The 18,103-nt window shown below is 41.9% G+C and overlaps 4 non-coding genes across 4 annotated transcripts; all 4 read right to left on the bottom strand.

The window, feature by feature from the left end:
• Window positions 1-12,116: 12,116 nt before the first annotated feature.
• TRNAR-UCU (transfer RNA arginine (anticodon UCU)) lies at window positions 12,117-12,207 on the bottom strand. Its single transcript is given in 2 exon segments — window positions 12,117-12,152; window positions 12,171-12,207. It is a non-coding gene; the product is annotated as a tRNA-Arg (tRNA).
• A 327-nt stretch (window positions 12,208-12,534) lies between these two features.
• On the bottom strand, window positions 12,535-12,607 carry TRNAK-UUU (transfer RNA lysine (anticodon UUU)). Its single transcript has one exon. It is a non-coding gene; the product is annotated as a tRNA-Lys (tRNA).
• Window positions 12,608-14,121: 1,514 nt separating this feature from the next.
• On the bottom strand, window positions 14,122-14,212 carry TRNAR-UCU (transfer RNA arginine (anticodon UCU)). Its single transcript is given in 2 exon segments — window positions 14,122-14,157; window positions 14,176-14,212. It is a non-coding gene; the product is annotated as a tRNA-Arg (tRNA).
• A 1,917-nt stretch (window positions 14,213-16,129) lies between these two features.
• TRNAR-UCU (transfer RNA arginine (anticodon UCU)) lies at window positions 16,130-16,220 on the bottom strand. Its single transcript is given in 2 exon segments — window positions 16,130-16,165; window positions 16,184-16,220. It is a non-coding gene; the product is annotated as a tRNA-Arg (tRNA).
• Between the last annotated feature and the right edge of the window lie 1,883 nt (window positions 16,221-18,103).

Here is an 18,103-nt window from a genome sequence, read left to right as displayed (position 1 = left end):
TTAACCTTATTGTAAGTCCTGAAATTGCTACTATCTCATTTTTTTTGCTGACTTAGAATTCATATGTTTTTATTGACATTGTAAAATTAAGGAAGGGCCCAAAATCTTACTTCTGAGTAAATTACATTTTCATAAGTACAGGTGCCAATTTCCTCTTCTGCAAAGATTGCGTAACTTGAATAGTATCTATTTAAAATAGACTTCCTTTCACTGCCCTTTTTGGTGAAGCAGAAGCATGCATGCACTGTTTATTACTTTTTTAAACAGTTATGAAATAAATAGGGATAAAACTGACTCTGGTGGGATTCGAACCCACAACCTTTGAATATCTTTTTTACATTCACCTAGAAGTCCAATGAGCTAGCCATTGCGCCACAGAGCCAATACGCTCTGATTAGGTGCAGAGATATTCTGAAATGAAATAATGTTGATTAGGGGTGGGCGTAGTGTGCGTAGTCGCGCTACGCGAAGCTACGCGAAGACGTTCTCGCACTACGCGAGCTTCGCGTAGCTTCGCGAGCATGCGTAGTAGCCAGCTGGTCCCGTTCGCGAGCCGTTTTCTTGCTCGGGAGCGCGTAGTGCGTGGTCGGGGCGCTGTCTGCGTGTTCGGGGAATTGTAGCGTGCGACCTTACCCTTGTGGTTGGGCTATGGGCGCGGCCATCTTGTTTTTTCAATTGTCCCGCCCGCCCGCGCCCCCTATTTCCTCTTCCGGGTCGCGAATAACGCGTTCGCGCGGTGCACGTCTTGTTCGGGAACACAACAACTTGTTTGCACTGACAAAGTGCGTGTTCGCGTGAAATCTCGCGCGAACTTACCCACGTGGTCGCGATGGGCGCGGCCATCTTGGTTTTCACACTCTATGCTATGGTTCTGGGCCTAGTTCTCTATCCACCTTATATCTCTTCAATCCTTACCTCTTTTCACAGTTTTTCTTTCTTTTTTTACTTATCATCTATCTCTCTCTGTCCCTAAGTTTATATTTTTCATTTTATTTCTACTTTTCCACCTTTTTTTAGCTTTTTTACTGTTTTATTTTATTCCTTTATTTAAGCTCCTACTGCTCCCCCCTAACTTTCTTTTCAACCTCCACCTCCACCCCAGAACCATGGCAAAGGGGAGCAGCAGAACCGGCTCGAAGGGCAAGGCGCCTGCGCCCAAGAGCCGGCTGCCTTGCGGCAGAATGCGCCCATCAGGGGTGAAGGCCCGGAATCTTTTCGGGGAGGCGGAGGTGGCCGCCCTTGTTTTTTTCATGCAGCGCCACCTCCCCTTGACCTTGGCAGCAGGCGGCAGGCCAGGGACTGGTTACCTGCCAGAGGAGCGTCACCGGCGGTGGGCGAAGGTGCGCCGGGCAGTCTACCGTCGCTCAGGAATCCGGCGCACCCACCAGCAGCTGGCCCACCGGTGGGCAGACATCCTAGACAGGGAGCAGGACCTGTTGGACCTGATAGGTGTTGAAGTCGTGGGGCTTGGTGAGTATCTAGTAATATTAATAATTTAATATATATTATAGTAGTACAAGTATTGTGTAGAATTCTTTGATGAATAAGGAATGTTTGCGGGTAAAAATAAAATTGAAATGCCAACGTACTGACCAATTGGCCCATCTGCATTATTGAATAGGTGGTGTAGGTCAGGTGGTACTGACTTCGTTAGTATTCTGCAATCAGAATGTTTATGGCACATTTGATTAGTGTTCTATAAGTAGACGGTCTGTGGATCTTGCAAGCCAGTAGTCATCACTTCGAAGTCAATTTTATTGGAATTGTTGTTTCCTAAAATCTTTGAGAGGATGTTTGAATGAGGTCTTTGTTTCACAGCACTTAATGTTTTTCTTTCTTTATTATTTCTTACATGGTCAGCACCACCGAAGGGCAAGAAGAAGACGGGGTCCGAGTTGGCGGGACAACCACAGGAGGCGCGCTCCTCTACCGCGGATCCTGCTGCTGGCCCCAGTAAGTCCTACAGTGCTTATATTATTAACAATTATATTTCCCTAACTTTTTAACGCACCTTATTTTTTCCAACCTATGAATGCTCCTTCGTAATTCAATGTTAGCAAAACCTTCTTTGGTCTTACATTTGTTTTCCAAATTTTGCGTAACTATCCAATGCCATCCCTGACTTTCAGTTCCTTCAAACTGCCTCTGCCCCTAGAGTCTCTGTGCTACTACTATTAGACTGTATGTAGCTAAGCTTGCCCTGTTGGCCACTCTTTAGTTAAGGACCGGTATTCTTTTGAATGATAGAATAGCTGTAGCCATTGGGTCCACTCCTGTCTTTTGCGTTGTCCTCTGTAATCTCCAGTCTCTCAATTCCCACCAACAAAAATGCACAACCAGATGTTTACCTACTAATTTTTGTTCAGCTAGTATACTTCTACTACTGTTGTGGTTATTATTATTCTCTCTCTGCACATACACAACTATGTACAAGAAGAAAATAGGATGTTGTTGATGTTGGTGATAGGGAGGTTGGACCTTACACCCTGGTCACAGAAGAACTCTGTCAGAAGAACCCATTATCCAATGACCATCTAGTCTACCTACCTAAGTGTCTCGGTCATAGCCAATTGTCCCACTCCCGCCCCCCACACGAAGATAGTTAGATATACCCAATGTTAATACACAACCCACGCCACAACAGAAGAAGAAGAGTAGAAGACCCTTTCGCTCACTCACTCGTTTCAGTCCCCAGCACCCCAGACACTGAAAATATACCACAGAGTCTACGTGCAAGTTCAAAAACTTTATTTTTTGTAATAATTAACAAGCTTTGTAATGTTGAAACCTGGAAGTATTTCAATGAGAAACATCCTGCTCCACCATGCAAAATGAGGAAGATAAAATTCTGTACATTTTGTACATCTAGTCAGTGCACGATAGAGTAATGTGTGAATTGTGGGAGACATCTTTCGAAAGCTCTGCAAATCCCTTGGTTCGTAGAAGGCGATCTTCTCTTCTCATCTGCCTATGAGAAAAATGTTGCACGTTAGACAGTGAATACAACTATGCCAGTTTTTAGCAGTAATCATCACATGGCAACAAGTGCAACATTATGGACTAACAATACTGGTTTGTCAATTGTATGCCAGACTCATCATGTGCCCTCAATGGTGTCTTTCTTACCGTGCAACAAGCTGCAAGGTAACATCGGCAAAGCAGTAGACACGGATCAAAAAATGGTTATATGGCTCAGGCTAACTTTCCAAAGACTATAGTAGGAGTAGATTAGATGACCCTAGGGACCATCTAATAAATTAAAACTAAACTCTGTCTAATGTGAGTGCTGTAAATTGGACGCAATTTGGACAAGTTACACTGCCACAACGATTGTTGTTGTACGTAACTGTTTTTTCAATCTTCCTTCCTGGTGAAAAAAGTACAACTAGTAAAATAGGGGGCGGTGTGCAGGCATCTAAAAAGCTGTACTTGTTTTTACAGGTACACAATCAATACTAACGACCAGTGCTGACGGGGCCAGCGGCGAAGAGATTGGCATCCAGGAGGGGACAGAGGACGCGGCGCCTGCAGGAGCATCAGTGGGGGAGGAAAGTTCAGCGGTGGGCGGTGGTAAGTTATATTGATAACTTATTTGCATTACTAGATGGGTGGGGGACATTTTTTTCCTCACTGTGCTATGAGACTTATTAGGAAATTATGAATTTGAAGTTGTACTGGACAAAATAGTTACAATGGTTGAAGAACACACCCTTTGTAGCATTACCAGTTTGCGTTGAGTAAACAAGGCCTCTTCCATCAGACTCCAACTCAGCTGTGTAACTTTTGGAGAAGACTAAAAGTCAGATCACATGACCTGAGGGATGTGTTGAACAAAAAAAAGAAGTTAACTAGGGTGGAAGGAGGTGGAAGGATAGACATTGACTTTTAATGGGTGGATGCCCCCTAAATGTATTTGTACATTCATCATAGGTGAAGACTGTCACTGGAACCAGAGTCTTACTTTGAACATCTAAAAGGATACAAAAAATACTTTTGTTCTTCTTATGTGTACTCAAGGCCACCCAGTACTAGGGCAAGTAGAATGCCGGAAAAAACTTCAACAAATGCTACAGGCAGGGGAAGCAGGAGGACAGATTAGATAGATACTAAAAGTAGACACCAATTGTATGTACTGCGCTCGGTAGTGCTACTATGCCGAAATGTACTGTTGAATTAATTATGAAGAGTTTCAGTTACAATTCTGTTTCTTTTTTTATAGATACTCATACTCCTTCCTCAAAACCATCGCGGAAGGAGTTGGCAGCCAGGGCCCGGCAACGGAAACTGCAGGCCATTGTGGAGGAGTACCGCAAGCTGGTGGCTGAGGCTGAGGAGGAGGAGGAGGAGGAGGCGGCTGCCTCTTCCAATGCGTCTGGCCCCAGCAAGGCTCCACCTGCAGGAGTACGGCGCCGCGGCCAGGCAGCCGCTCACCGCCGCCATTCAACATCTGCCACCCCCTCACAGCATGGATGCCAATGTAGGTGCCGTGCATTTCGTCAACAACTTCTCCTCCGGGTGGCCAAGCTGGAGGCCCAATTAGAGGAGCGTGGAAAGAAAGATTTTAGTGGACAAACACCCGCCAATTGGAATGGACCCTCTTGATTTGCCCTTTTTTGAATACTTTTGTTGGTGGGTGGGAATTGGGTGTTGGGGTTATTTTTGCGGGACATTCTTTGGACTTGGACTATGGTTGGGGTTAGGGTGGGGATAGGAGAATATTTTTATACATGAATAAATGTTATTTATTTTCAACTTCTACAGATATGCTATGATGTTGTTTTGTGGTGGGGTTACTGTTGTACGTCACAAGGTTTACTCTAGATGCAGGGCAGCGGCCAGTGTTTGATTGAAATAGTTTATTAACTGACCACATGTGTAACATGCAAACAGATAGATGCTGTGCCCCTCACTGAAAGCTATATTTGTGCTATTAGTACTACGAGCCTCTCCTCCAGTATACCTCCCAGGAAACTTCTCTTCTTACCTGTGGTTGATGTTGATTACGTTTGGCACCGCAAGGGCTAGTTGTCAGGGAAGAGGAGCTCGTCCTCAAACCCTGGTGGTTCTTCTGACAGAAGTAGGTCCTGTAACCCAATACTTATTTCTTCCGACTCGCTCTCCTCTTCCAGCTGTGATTCACGGACTTTGTAGTCTGGTGGTATCAAGTGCTGGTTCATTTTTATCATCGTTAACCGCTCCACGCTTTTGGGCGACAGACTGGTCCTTCTCACAGTCACAATGGCACCAGCAGCACTGAACACACGCTCTGAAGAGACACTTGCAACAGGGCAAGCTAGATACTTTATCGCCAGCCTGCTAAGCAGTGGCCATTGGCTTCTTGTCCTATACCAATACACCAATGGGCTTTGCTCCATGCACACCTCTGTTGTGTCATCCAGATAGGCCTGGACCATCCGCTCAATGTTCATTGGTGCTCTGGTGTGCTCGTCCTCTTTTTGCTTTGCGGCAGCAACGGACTTCCCCATCCCTTTCCGTAGAAACCAAGCAGCTATTTTTTTGCTTGTGTCTGATGAATCAGATCCTGTTGGTGTTATTGTTTGTGTTGGTGACTGCTGGGAAGCAAACGCACTGCTCGCATGCTGTAAAGAGGACCTTGACTCTGTAGGATGCTCAGTAGTACTTGCACTGTCCTGGGCTAGCACTGGCAGGCCTCCAATTGAGAGCCGTTCGTTTTCGAAATCATTGGCTTCCTTGGCTATTATAGTTTTGTACTTGGAAACATCCTCTTTAGAAAAAGGAATTAATGCATTACTATTCACAAATAATTTGTACCGTGGATCCAAAATAGTGGCAGTAATGTAATGTTCATGTGACAAAATCTTATTTTGAATCCTTGTATTCTGAGATAAGCGCCATGCTAAGGACTTCGCAAAATTAAATGCTTCACGTTTTCCTTCCATACCTTCGTACGTTTCATACACCTCCTTCAGCTCTTGCTCAAGCATGTACAACAGTGGGATTGCTTGGCTCATAGTACAGTCCTCCCTGCTGACTGCACGTGTGAAGACCTCAAAAGGAAGTAGCATCTCAGTCAGGCATTTAATGAGATCCCATTGCCACATCTCAACGGTCATGTCTTTAACAGCATTATCCCCTGATCTTGTCATGACATATGCATTGAGTGGTATGTACTGCTCAAACAGCCGTTCGAGCATGTAATACGTAGAGTTCCAACGTGTTGGTACCTCCTGAATGAGTGCTTTGACTGGCATGTTACACTCACGTTGAATGACCCGTAGCTGCTTCCGGGCTTTAAAAGAATGATTGAAATGCGTGCAGATTCTTCTGCAAATGGTCAGTAAGTTGCTGACTTTGCTTTCACTTTTCAGAAAGTCTTGAACCACAATGTTGATGCAGTGTGCCAAACACGGGACCCTGAAATAGCCGCCATCTTCCATGGCCTTAACTACATTACTGCCATTGTCGGTGGCAACAAAACCAATTCTGAGGCCTCTTGGTCGCAGCCATTCAAAGACCTTGCTGTTGAACTCATCCAAAATGTTTGCAGCAGTATGCGAGTTCTCCATAGCAAACATGGCTACAGTTGCATGTTTGCGAGTATCATTAAAAATCTCATTAATGTCAATGCCTGTAGATATCTTGTCTCTAACACCTGAAAAAGAGATCCAGTGTGCTGTGATGCACATGTAATCTGTGCCTTGACTACTGCTCCACATGTCTGTTGTCAGGTGGATACTATGCACTGCACTCTGCTGCAAGGTTTTTCCAAGCAATTCCAGCACGTCGTGGTGTAGTGCTGGAACAGCAACTCTGGCGAAATAGTAGCGGCTGGGAACATTCCATTTTGGGCAGAGGGTTGACACAAATTCCAGGAAACCCATCCCTTCAACAAAAGAAAATGGGAGAAGGTCCAGTGCTAACATTTTAGCAAGCTTAGCATTGTATAAACGTGCGATTGGGTGGTTGCGCTCGTACTTTCCCTCCTGCTTAATCATGCTAAGAATGGTACGCTGCTGCTTGGTATTTCTTTCAGATATGCCCAATGTAGTACTTTGTGTCGCAGACTTCGCACCCGTACTCCTTGGTGTCTCCGGGGTAATCGTACTCTGGTGCCACAGAGATGTTGCTGATCCGGAGGATCTGGATTCTACCACTGCAGTGCTGGGGAGTGGACCTTCTACTGCTTTCCCACCAACATTAATGTTTCCTGTATTCATGATACGTAGGTGGTCATCCCACTTGATTTGGTGGTGTTTTTTCAAATGGGTCATTTGGCCTCCGGTACCATAGTTTGTGCCAAGCTTACCACGACGAACAGAGGTATGACAAATGGAACATATAGCAATGTTGTCCTCATTTGCGCTAACTGTAAAGAAGTCCCACACTGGGGAGCTTAACTTTTGTCTCCTGCTAGAGGTGCCACTTCCAATGCCGGATGAACTGGAGGTTGTGTGCTGAACTGCACTATGTGGCTGCGCAGTAGTACCACTACCTCCTTCCGCTGAGGTGGAACTTGTGCTGGTTGTAGGACGCTGCCGGCTGTGTGCAATTGTAAAAATGGAAGCTGGAGGTAGTTTTGGTGTGGCCTGGGTTGGTGGTATGCGTGCTACTACATCCCTAGTCGCAGCCATTCTTGATAGGGTAAAAATGTTGGTCTCCATGTCCTCAGGGCCAGGAGTAATGCTTGTGATGACTGGGTCTGACTCATCATCACCATCAGAGTCATTATCATTATCCGGCTGCTGAACATTGCACTCCATAAGTGGTAGGCTTCCTGGAACATTCATTTTCTCTCGCCTGGTCTTCTTGGGATGTCCCTCCCTCTCATGCTCCGATCGTTCTGGCTCCCAATCGAGATCAAGATCATCAGAAGGGATGCTTGGCGAAGAACTCAATGTACTACTAACCCTCCTTTTCCTTGGTGGGGATTTGGAACCCAATAGATCTCCTGCAGGATGTGCTACCTCTTCTTGCTTTGCATCAGGCTCAATTTCCTGAACTGCCCCGACTTCAGGAGGAACTACTATTGCCAGTGGTGGTTCTTGAAAAACTATTGCAGGCGGTGGTTGTGGTAGTTGTTTTGATACATACAGTTGTTGTTGTTGAACATCTACTATTGCAGGCGCTAGTTGTTGTTCACCGCTTTTCTGCTGTGTTCCCTCTTGCGTGGAATGTGTACTACTTTGCGATAAGTCCAGGTGATGCTCAGTATCACTGCTTTCCAAGATTAGGCTGGCTACCTCTCCCCCACTCATCTGCTTGGCCGTACTTTTTTTTCTCCCAAAAAAGGTTTTGGGGTCAACACCAGACTTAAGTGTCAGTTCCTTCTTCTCAGCAACTATTTTGGAGGACCTGGTATCTGCTTTCTTTGGGGCCATCTTCTTCAGATGTCAGCAGCAGCACTCAGTTGCACAAGTTGCTGAAAATGATGTCTGGTCAGGTTAGTCACTCACACCACACGTGACGTAGTACAAAAGGACGCCCGTCTGGCAGTAGAACAGCCGATGAAGGATGACAGACACCTGCTCCAGTATTTTGTGCACCTACAAGCAAAGAAGGCAGAACAACATCAGTCAAATGTGGATTTATTTTAGCTTTAATTACTACTAGAAGTATTTCTACATTCAGTAAGAGTAAGAATAGAAAAGAATTAAAATGCAAATGTAGTGGAAGTGGAACTTGTTTATCCATAATTTGTGCATCATGGATGCAGCATCAGTGACCTGCAGCAGATAGCAATGGGGATGTGAACAGTAGTAAGCCAACAGGAACAATGGCAAGACACAGGCCAATTTCTATAATACAAAACGGCACACTACTACTACTACTACCACAACAGGTCCACATGGGCACTCATCCCAGGTACATGGGTAAAGGGCAAAGGCCCAAAAAAATAAACTCAACCAGGCCGATATCCCTCCTTATATGGCCTAAATGATGTTAAATTCAACAGACAAAATGGCAACCGCTACATCAAGCATCCCAGCTGACTATGTCTGGGACTCTAGGCCTACTGGCAGAAAAAAATAACACAACTGTGGAGGCCTGCGGCAAACAGGATGGAAGGTCACACAAAATGGCCGCCCCCACATGGCCGGGCCAGTGCCACCCCCAAAAACAGGAAAAGAAAGAGAAGACAGACAAATAGACAATACATTCCTATGGCAAAAGGACAATGCTTGGCTTGACAACAAGGCCGCCACTAAGCCGCCCCCATGGTCAGGCCACCCTCAAACAACAAGGTGCATAGAGGACAGAAACAGTGAGTGGTCCATGCTCCAAAAAGTACGAGCAAACTACGAGCAAATGACAACATGAGGAGTTTCTATTAGCAAAATGAACAGCATCTACATTTTCGGGAGCTTTTTAGGCAACTCGAGAGATATTGCTCGCGAGAATGCAAATTCGGCGTGTTCGGCAAAACGAACTGAACAAAACGTCGTGATCGCGCCCCCGAGCACGCACATTGAGCGCGCGAAGATGACAAAAACTGTAAGGTCGCGTTGCAGCAAAGATTAAGAAGCACAGATAACTGTAGTTAAAAAAAAAATTTATACAGTACACCAATTCTCAAACTTACTTGTGAAAGAAAAGTTCAAATCCAAATTCCACAATAAATCCAATTAAATGCTATGATGCAGCAGACACAAAGAGTAATCCTTCCAGCTCCAAATCCAGAAGAAAGTGAACACCACATGGACAAAGCACTGGGAGGAGCCTGGTGAACAGGAACAGGAAGTTGGAGATTTAGGGTCACTTCCTTTAGTATAAACAGTAGAAACAAAAAGAAGACTCCTAGCACAAAAAAAATAAACCAAATCACAATCTGAGGGGTAAATGGACATTTTAGAGAAATTTTTAACATGCTCGAGAGATATTCTGTGCCAGATTGCAGTTTCTGCGTGTTCGGAAACGCGATCTTACCAACATAGCGCTGTAAGAAGATCGCGCGTCCTAATGACGTGGTCGCGCGTCCAAATGACGTCATCGCGTTCTCACAGTCCGGTTGGATTGTGCGGCCGGATTCCAAACATCGTCACGAACGCAAACGGGAGAGAAAAGCGAGAAAGCGAACGCAGAACCACGGTAAGTCTTTACCGCGCACGCGAGAATGCTACTGAGCGCGCGAGGAAGAAAAACTACTACGCGACGGCGAAGTAGACGAAGTAGACGACAGCTTCGCGCTCCCGACGAAGCGCGAAGTTGCCAAAACTTCGAAAACTCCGCGAACGGAGCGTAGTTGTCCGCCCACCCCTAATGTTGATCAGCTTTATAAAGTTCATTTGATACTATAACCATGGATTTATTTTGAATATTGAATTGGGGAAATTATATTCACCGTCTCAAGTTACATGATACCTTAGGTAAGTCTACGTACGACTTAAGTTTAGTCAAATGGCACATGATATATGAGGCAGATGTGCATTTCACAACTCCATGAAAGACGTTTTTGCAATTTTAGTAATGGAATATCTTATTCGTCATGCAGGGGAACACAAAAAGAGCATCCAATTAGAGTAATTTTTCTTTAAAGGAAGCAACCGCCTGAAAAGGGACTTGAACCCTGGACCCTCAGATTAAAAGTCTGATGCTCCACCGACTGAGCTATCCAGGCTCTGCTATACTCTGTCTTAAAATCAGCTAAACAAATGTGGACGTACACTGACCTACACTCTATGTATTAATATGGTTACATATATTAGCAATCAAATTTGTAGAGTTTAATAACAAATTGATGTTTTAACCCCTTCCATGCTCATGACGAGCTCAGCTCGTCGTGCAGTACACTTGTTGTGTGCTTATGACGAGCTGAGCTCGTCATGAACAATGGATTTACAGATCATTCAGCACAGGAGGAAAATCTCCTGTAGCATTGAAGGTGTTAAGCATTTGAAATTTCAGCAGCACACGTAATCCATTTTAAATCCTGAAATTTGTACTATCTCATTTTCGGCTGACTTAGAAATCATGTGTCTAAAATGACATTGTGAAATCAATAAAGTGCCAAATACTATTACTACCTACTAAATTACATTTTCAGCAGTATCTTTGGGAATTTCCTCTTGGGCATAGATTATGCAATGTTTTCAAAGCAAACAGTCTCTGTTTAAGTAGACTTTCTTTCACTGCCATGTTGGTAAATGTTTCTGGTGATGCAGACGCAGGCATTGCTTGTTACTGTTTCAATTAGTTATAAAATAAGAGGAGGGATAAAATTGACCCAGCTGGTGTTTGAACACAAAGCCTTTGAATGCTTTTGCTACATTCGTCTAGGACTCCAAGCCGCTATCCATTGCACTAGAGATCCGACCTGATTCAACACGCTGATCAGAGATTCACAAATAAAAAGATGACCTATCAGCTGTTGACCAACTTTATCAAGTTAATCGGACACTACCTTACATTTTGAACATTGAATTGGGTAAAAGATAATCAACATGTCAAACTACATGATACAGTTTGGGTAAGTCTTCTTAACCCTTGTCAAAGAATGTAGAAGACAGATGGGTATGTAATGACTTGATTAAGACGTTTTTGAAACATCTCTAATAGGACTCCCCATTCATTGGATCCTGAAAAGTGTATGCAATTGATATACCTTTTCTTTAACCAAGCCGCCTGAACAGGGACTTGAACCCTGGGCCCTCAGATTAAAAGTCTGATGCTCTCCCGACTGAGCTATCCAGGCTCGGAGAGGGCGCTCCACAAAATGACCTTATCAACATTTGGAAGTGTCCCAACTATCACTCCGTTTCTTAAGATGGTTGCCGGTATTAGGTACTCAATACGCGGAATATAATAATGAATTGGTACTTCAAGCATTTGAAATCTCTTCAGTAAATTTAACCTTATTGTAAGTCCTGAAATTGCTACTATCTCATTTTTTTTGCTGACTTAGAATTCATATGTTTTTATTGACATTGTAAAATTAAGGAAGGGCCCAAAATCTTACTTCTGAGCAAATTACATTTTCATAAGTACAGCTGCCAATTTCCTCTTCTGCAAAGATTGCGTAACTTGAATAGTATCTATTTAAAATAGACTTCCTTTCACTGCCCTTTTTGGTGAAGCAGAAGCATGCATGCACTGTTTATTACTCTTTTAAACAGTTATGAAATAAATAGGGATCAAAGTGACTCTGGTGGGATTCGAACCCACAACCTTTGAATATCTTTTTTACATTCACCTAGAAGTCCAATGCGCTATTCATTGCGCCACAGAGCCAATACACTCTGATGAGGTGCAGAGATATTCTGAAATGAAATAATGTTGATCAGCTTTATAAAGTTCATTTGATACTATAACCATGGATTTATTTTGAATATTGAATTGGGGAAATTATATTCACCGTCTCAAGTTACATGATACCTTAGGTAAATCTACGTACGACTTAAGTTTAGTCAAATGGCACATGATATATGAGGCAGATGTGCATTTCACAACTCCATGAAATACGTTTTTGCAATTTTAGTAATGGAATATCGTATTCGTCATGCAGGGGAACACAAAAAGAGCATCCAATTAGAGTAATTTTTCTTTAAGGGAAGCAACCGCCTGAACAGGGACTTGAACCCTGGACCCTCAGATTAAAAGTCTGATGCTCTACCGACTGAGCTATCCAGGCTCTGCTATACTCTATCTTAAAATCAGCTAAACAAATGTGGACGTACACTGACCTACACTCTGTGTATTAATATGGTTACATATATTAGCAATCAAATTTGTAGAGTTTAATAACAAATTGATGTTTTAACCCCTTCCATGCTCATGACGAGCTCAGCTCGTCGTGCAGTACACTTGTCGTGTGCTTATGACGAGCTGAGCTCGTCATGAACAATGGATTTACAGATCATTCAGCACAGGAGGAAAATCTCCTGTAGCATTGAAGGTGTTAAGCATTTGAAATTTCAGCAGCACACGTAATCCATTTTAAATCCTGAAATTTGTACTATGTCATTTTCGGCTGACTTAGAAATCATGTGTCTAAAATGACATTGTGAAATCAATAAAGTGCCAAATACTATTACTACCTACTAAATTACATTTTCAGCAGTATCTTTGGGAATTTCCTCTTGGGCATAGATTATGCAATGTTTTCAAAGCAAACAGTCTCTGTTTAAGTAGACTTTCTTTCACTGCCATGTTGGTAAATGTTTCTGGTGATGCAGACGCAGGCATTGCTTGTTACTGTTTCAATTAGTTATAAAATAGGAGGAGGGATAAAATTGACCCAGCTGGTGTTTGAACACAAAGCCTTTGAATGCTTTTGCTACATTCGTCTAGGACTCCAAGCCGCTATCCATTGCACTAGAGATCTGACCTGATTCAACACGGTGATCAGAGATTCACAAATAAAAAGATGACCTATCAGCTGTTGACCAACTTTATCAAGTTAATCGGACACTACCTTACATTTTGAACATTGAATTGGGTAAAAGATAATCAACAAACTACATGATACAGTTTGGGTAAGTCTTCTTAACCCTTGTCAAAGAATGTAGAAGACAGATGGATATGTAATGACTTGATTAAGACTTTTTTGAAACATCTCTAATAGGACTCCCCATTCATTGGATCCTGAAAAGAGTACGCAATTGATATACCTTTTCTTTAACCAAGCCGCCTGAACAGGGACTTGAACCCTGGGCCCTCAGATTAAAAGTCTGATGCTCTCCCGACTGAGCTATCCAGGCTCGGAGAGGTCTCTCCACAAAATGACCTTATCAACATTTGGAAGTGTCCCAACTATCACTACGTTTCTTAAGATGGTTGCCGGTATTAAGTACTGAATACGCGGAATATAATAATGAATTGGTACTTCAAGCATTTGAAATCTCTTCAGTAAATTTAACCTTATTGTAAGTCCTGAAATTGCTACTATCTCATTTTTTTTGCTGACTTAGAATTCATATGTTTTTATTGACATTGTAAAATTAAGGAAGGGCCCAAAATCTTACTTCTGAGTAAATTACATTTTCATAAGTACAGGTGCCAATTTCCTCTTCTGCAAAGATTGCGTAACTTGAATAGTATCTATTTAAAATAGACTTCCTTTCACTGCCCTTTTTGGTGAAGCAGAAGCATGCATGCACTGTTTATTACTCTTTTAAACAGTTATGAAATATATAGGGATAAAACTGACTCTGGTGGGATTCGAACCCACAACCTTTGAATATCTTTTTTACATTCACCTAGAAGTCCAATGCGCTAGCCATTGCGCCACAGAGCCAATACGCTCTGATTAGGTGCAGAGATATTCTGAAATGAAATAATGTTGATCAGCTTTATAAAGTTCATTTGATACTATAACCATGGATTTATTTTGAATATTGAATTGGGGAAATTATATTCACCGTCTCAAGTTACATGATACCTTAGGTAAGTCTACGTACGACTTAAGTTTAGTCAAATGGCACATGATATATGAGGCAGATGTGCATTTCACAACTCCATGAAAGACGTTTTTGCAATTTTAGTAATGGAATATCTTATTCGTCATGCACGGGAACACAAAAAGAGCATCCAATTAGAGTAATTTTTCTTTAAAGGAAGCAACCGCCTGAACAGGGACTTGAACCCTGGACCCTCAGATTAAAAGTCTGATGCTCCACCGACTGAGCTATCCAGGCTCTGCTATACTCTGTCTTAAAATCAGCTAAACAAATGTGGACGTACACTGACCTACACTCTATGTATTAATATGGTTACATATATTAGCAATCAAATTTGTAGAGTTTAATAACAAATTGATGTTTTAACACCTTCCATGCTCATGACGAGCTCAGCTCGTCGTGCAGTACACTTGTCGTGTGCTTATGACGAGCTGAGCTCGTCATGAACAATGGATTTACAGATCATTCAGCACAGGAGGAAAATCTCCTGTAGCATTGAAGGTGTTAAGCATTTGAAATTTCAGCAGCACACGTAATCCATTTTAAATCCTGAAATTTGTACTATCTCATTTTCGGCTGACTTAGAAATCATGTGTCTAAAATGACATTGTGAAATCAATAAAGTGCCAAATACTATTACTACCTACTAAATTACATACATTTTCAGCAGTATCTTTGGGAATTTCCTCTTGGGCATAGATTATGCAATGTTTTCAAAGCAAACAGTCTCTGTTTAAGTAGACTTTCTTTCACTGCCATTTTGGTAAATGTTTCTGGTGATGCAGACGCAGGCATTGCTTGTTACTGTTTCAATTAGTTATAAAATAGGAGGAGGGATAAAATTGACCCAGCTGGTGTTTGAACACAAAGCCTTTGAATGCTTTTGCTACATTCGTCTAGGACTCCAAGCCGCTATCCATTGCACTAGAGATCCGACCTGATTCAACACGGTGATCAGAGATTCACAAATAAAAAGATGACCTATCAGCTGTTGACCAACTTTATCAAGTTAATCGGACACTACCTTACATTTTGAACATTGAATTGGGTAAAAGATAATCAACAAACTACATGATACAGTTTGGGTAAGTCTTCTTAACCCTTTCAAAGAATGTAGAAGACAGATGGGTATGTAATGACTTGATTAAGACTTTTTTGAAACATCTCTAATAGGACTCCCCATTCATTGGATCCTGAAAAGAGTATGCAATTGATATACCTTTTCTTTAACCAAGCCGCCTGAATAGGGACTTGAACCCTGGGCCCTCAGATTAAAAGTCTGATGCTCTCCCGACTGAGCTATCCAGGCTCGGAGAGGGCGCTCCACAAAATGACCTTATCAACATTTGGAAGTGTCCGAACTATCACTACGTTTCTTAAGATGGTTGCCGGTATTAAGTACTGAATACGCGGAATATAATAATGAATTGGTACTTCAAGCATTTGAAATCTCTTCAGTAAATTTAACCTTATTGTAAGTCCTGAAATTGCTACTATCTCATTTTTTTTGCTGACTTAGAATTCATATGTTTTTATTGACATTGTAAAATTAAGGAAGGGCCCAAAATCTTACTTCTGAGTAAATTACATTTTCATAAGTACAGCTGCCAATTTCCTCTTCTGCAAAGATTGCGTAACTTGAATAGTATCTATTTAAAATAGACTTCCTTTCACTGCCCTTTTTGGTGAAGCAGAAGCATGCATGCACTGTTTATTACTCTTTTAAACAGTTATGAAATAAATAGGGATAAAAGTGACTCTGGTGGGATTCGAACCCACAACCTTTGAATATCTTTTTTACATTCACCTAGAAGTCCAATGCGCTATCCATTGCGCCACAGAGCCAATACACTCTGATGAGGTGCAGAGATATTCTGAAATGAAATAATGTTGATCAGCTTTATAAAGTTCATTTGATACTATAACCATGGATTTATTTTGAATATTGAATTGGGGAAATTATATTCACCGTCTCAAGTTACATGATGCCTTAGGTAAATCTACGTACGACTTAAGTTTAGTCAAATGGCACATGATATATGAGGCAGATGTGCATTTCACAACTCCATGAAAGACGTTTTTGCAATTTTAGTAATGGAATATCGTATTTGTCATGCAGGGGAACACAAAAAGAGCATCCAATTAGAGTAATTTTTCTTTAAAGGAAGCAACCGCCTGAACAGGGACTTGAACCCTGTACTCTCAGATTAAAAGTCTGATGCTCTACCGACTGAGCTATCCAGGCTCTGCTATACTCTGTCTTAAAATCAGCTAAACAAATGTGGACGTACACTGACCTACACTCTGTGTATTAATATGGTTACATATATTAGCAATCAAATTTGTAGAGTTTAATAACAAATTGATGTTTTAACCCCTTCCATGCTCATGACGAGCTCAGCTCGTCGTGCAGTACACTTGTCGTGTGCTTATGACGAGCTGAGCTCGTCATGAACAATGGATTTACAGATCATTCAGCACAGGAGGAAAATCTCCTGTAGCATTGAAGGTGTTAAGCATTTGAAATTTCAGCAGCACACGTAATCCATTTTAAATCCTGAAATTTGTACTATCTCATTTTAGGCTGACTTCGAAATCATGTGTCTAAAATGACATTGTGAAATCAATAAAGTGCCAAATACTATTACTACCTACTAAATTACATTTTCAGCAGTATCTTTGGGAATTTCCTCTTGGGCATAGATTATGCAATGTTTTCAAAGCAAACAGTCTCTGTTTAAGTAGACTTTCTTTCACTGCCATTTTGGTAAATGTTTCTGGTGATGCAGACGCAGGCATTGCTTGTTACTGTTTCAATTAGTTATAAAATAAGAGGAGGGATAAAATTGACCCAGCTGGTGTTTGAACACAAAGCCTTTGAATGCTTTTGCTACATTCGTCTAGGACTCCAAGCCGCTATCCATTGCACTAGAGATCCGACCTGATTCAACAGGGTGATCAGAGATTCACAAATAAAAAGATGACCTATCAGCTGTTGACCAACTTTATCAAGTTAATCGGACACTACCTTACATTTTGAACATTGAATTGGGTAAAAGATAATCAACAAACTACATGATACAGTTTGGGTAAGTCTTCTTAACCCTTGTCAAAGAATGTAGAAGACAGATGGGTATGTAATGACTTGATTAAGACTTTTTTGAAACATCTCCCCATTCATTGGATCCTGAAAAGAGTATGCAATTGATATACCTTTTCTTTAACCAAGCCGCCTGAACAGGGACTTGAACCCTGGGCCCTCAGATTAAAAGTCTGATGCTCTCCCGACTGAGCTATCCAGGCTTGGAGAGGGCGCTCCACAAAATGACCTTATCAACATTTGGAAGTGTCCCAACTATCACTACGTTTCTTAAGATGGTTGCCGGTATTAAGTACTGAATACGCGGAATATAATAATGAATTGGTACTTCAAGCATTTGAAATCTCTTCAGTAAATTTAACCTTATTGTAAGTCCTGAAATTGCTACTATCTCATTTTTTTTGCTGACTTAGAATTCATATGTTTTTATTGACATTGTAAAATTAAGGAAGGGCCCAAAATCTTACTTCTGAGTAAATTACATTTTCATAAGTACAGCTGCCAATTTCCTCTTCTGCAAAGATTGCGTAACTTGAATAGTATCTATTTAAAATAGACTTCCTTTCACTGCCCTTTTTGGTGAAGCAGAAGCATGCATGCACTGTTTATTACTCTTTTAAACAGTTAT

The sequence above is a fragment of the Lissotriton helveticus genome, chromosome 1_1 (genome assembly GCF_964261635.1).
Source record: "Lissotriton helveticus chromosome 1_1, aLisHel1.1, whole genome shotgun sequence".
Lineage (NCBI taxonomy): Eukaryota > Metazoa > Chordata > Amphibia > Caudata > Salamandridae > Lissotriton > Lissotriton helveticus.
The sequence above is the reverse complement of the archived record's forward strand: the minus strand, read 5'-3'. Positions and strand labels throughout refer to the sequence as shown.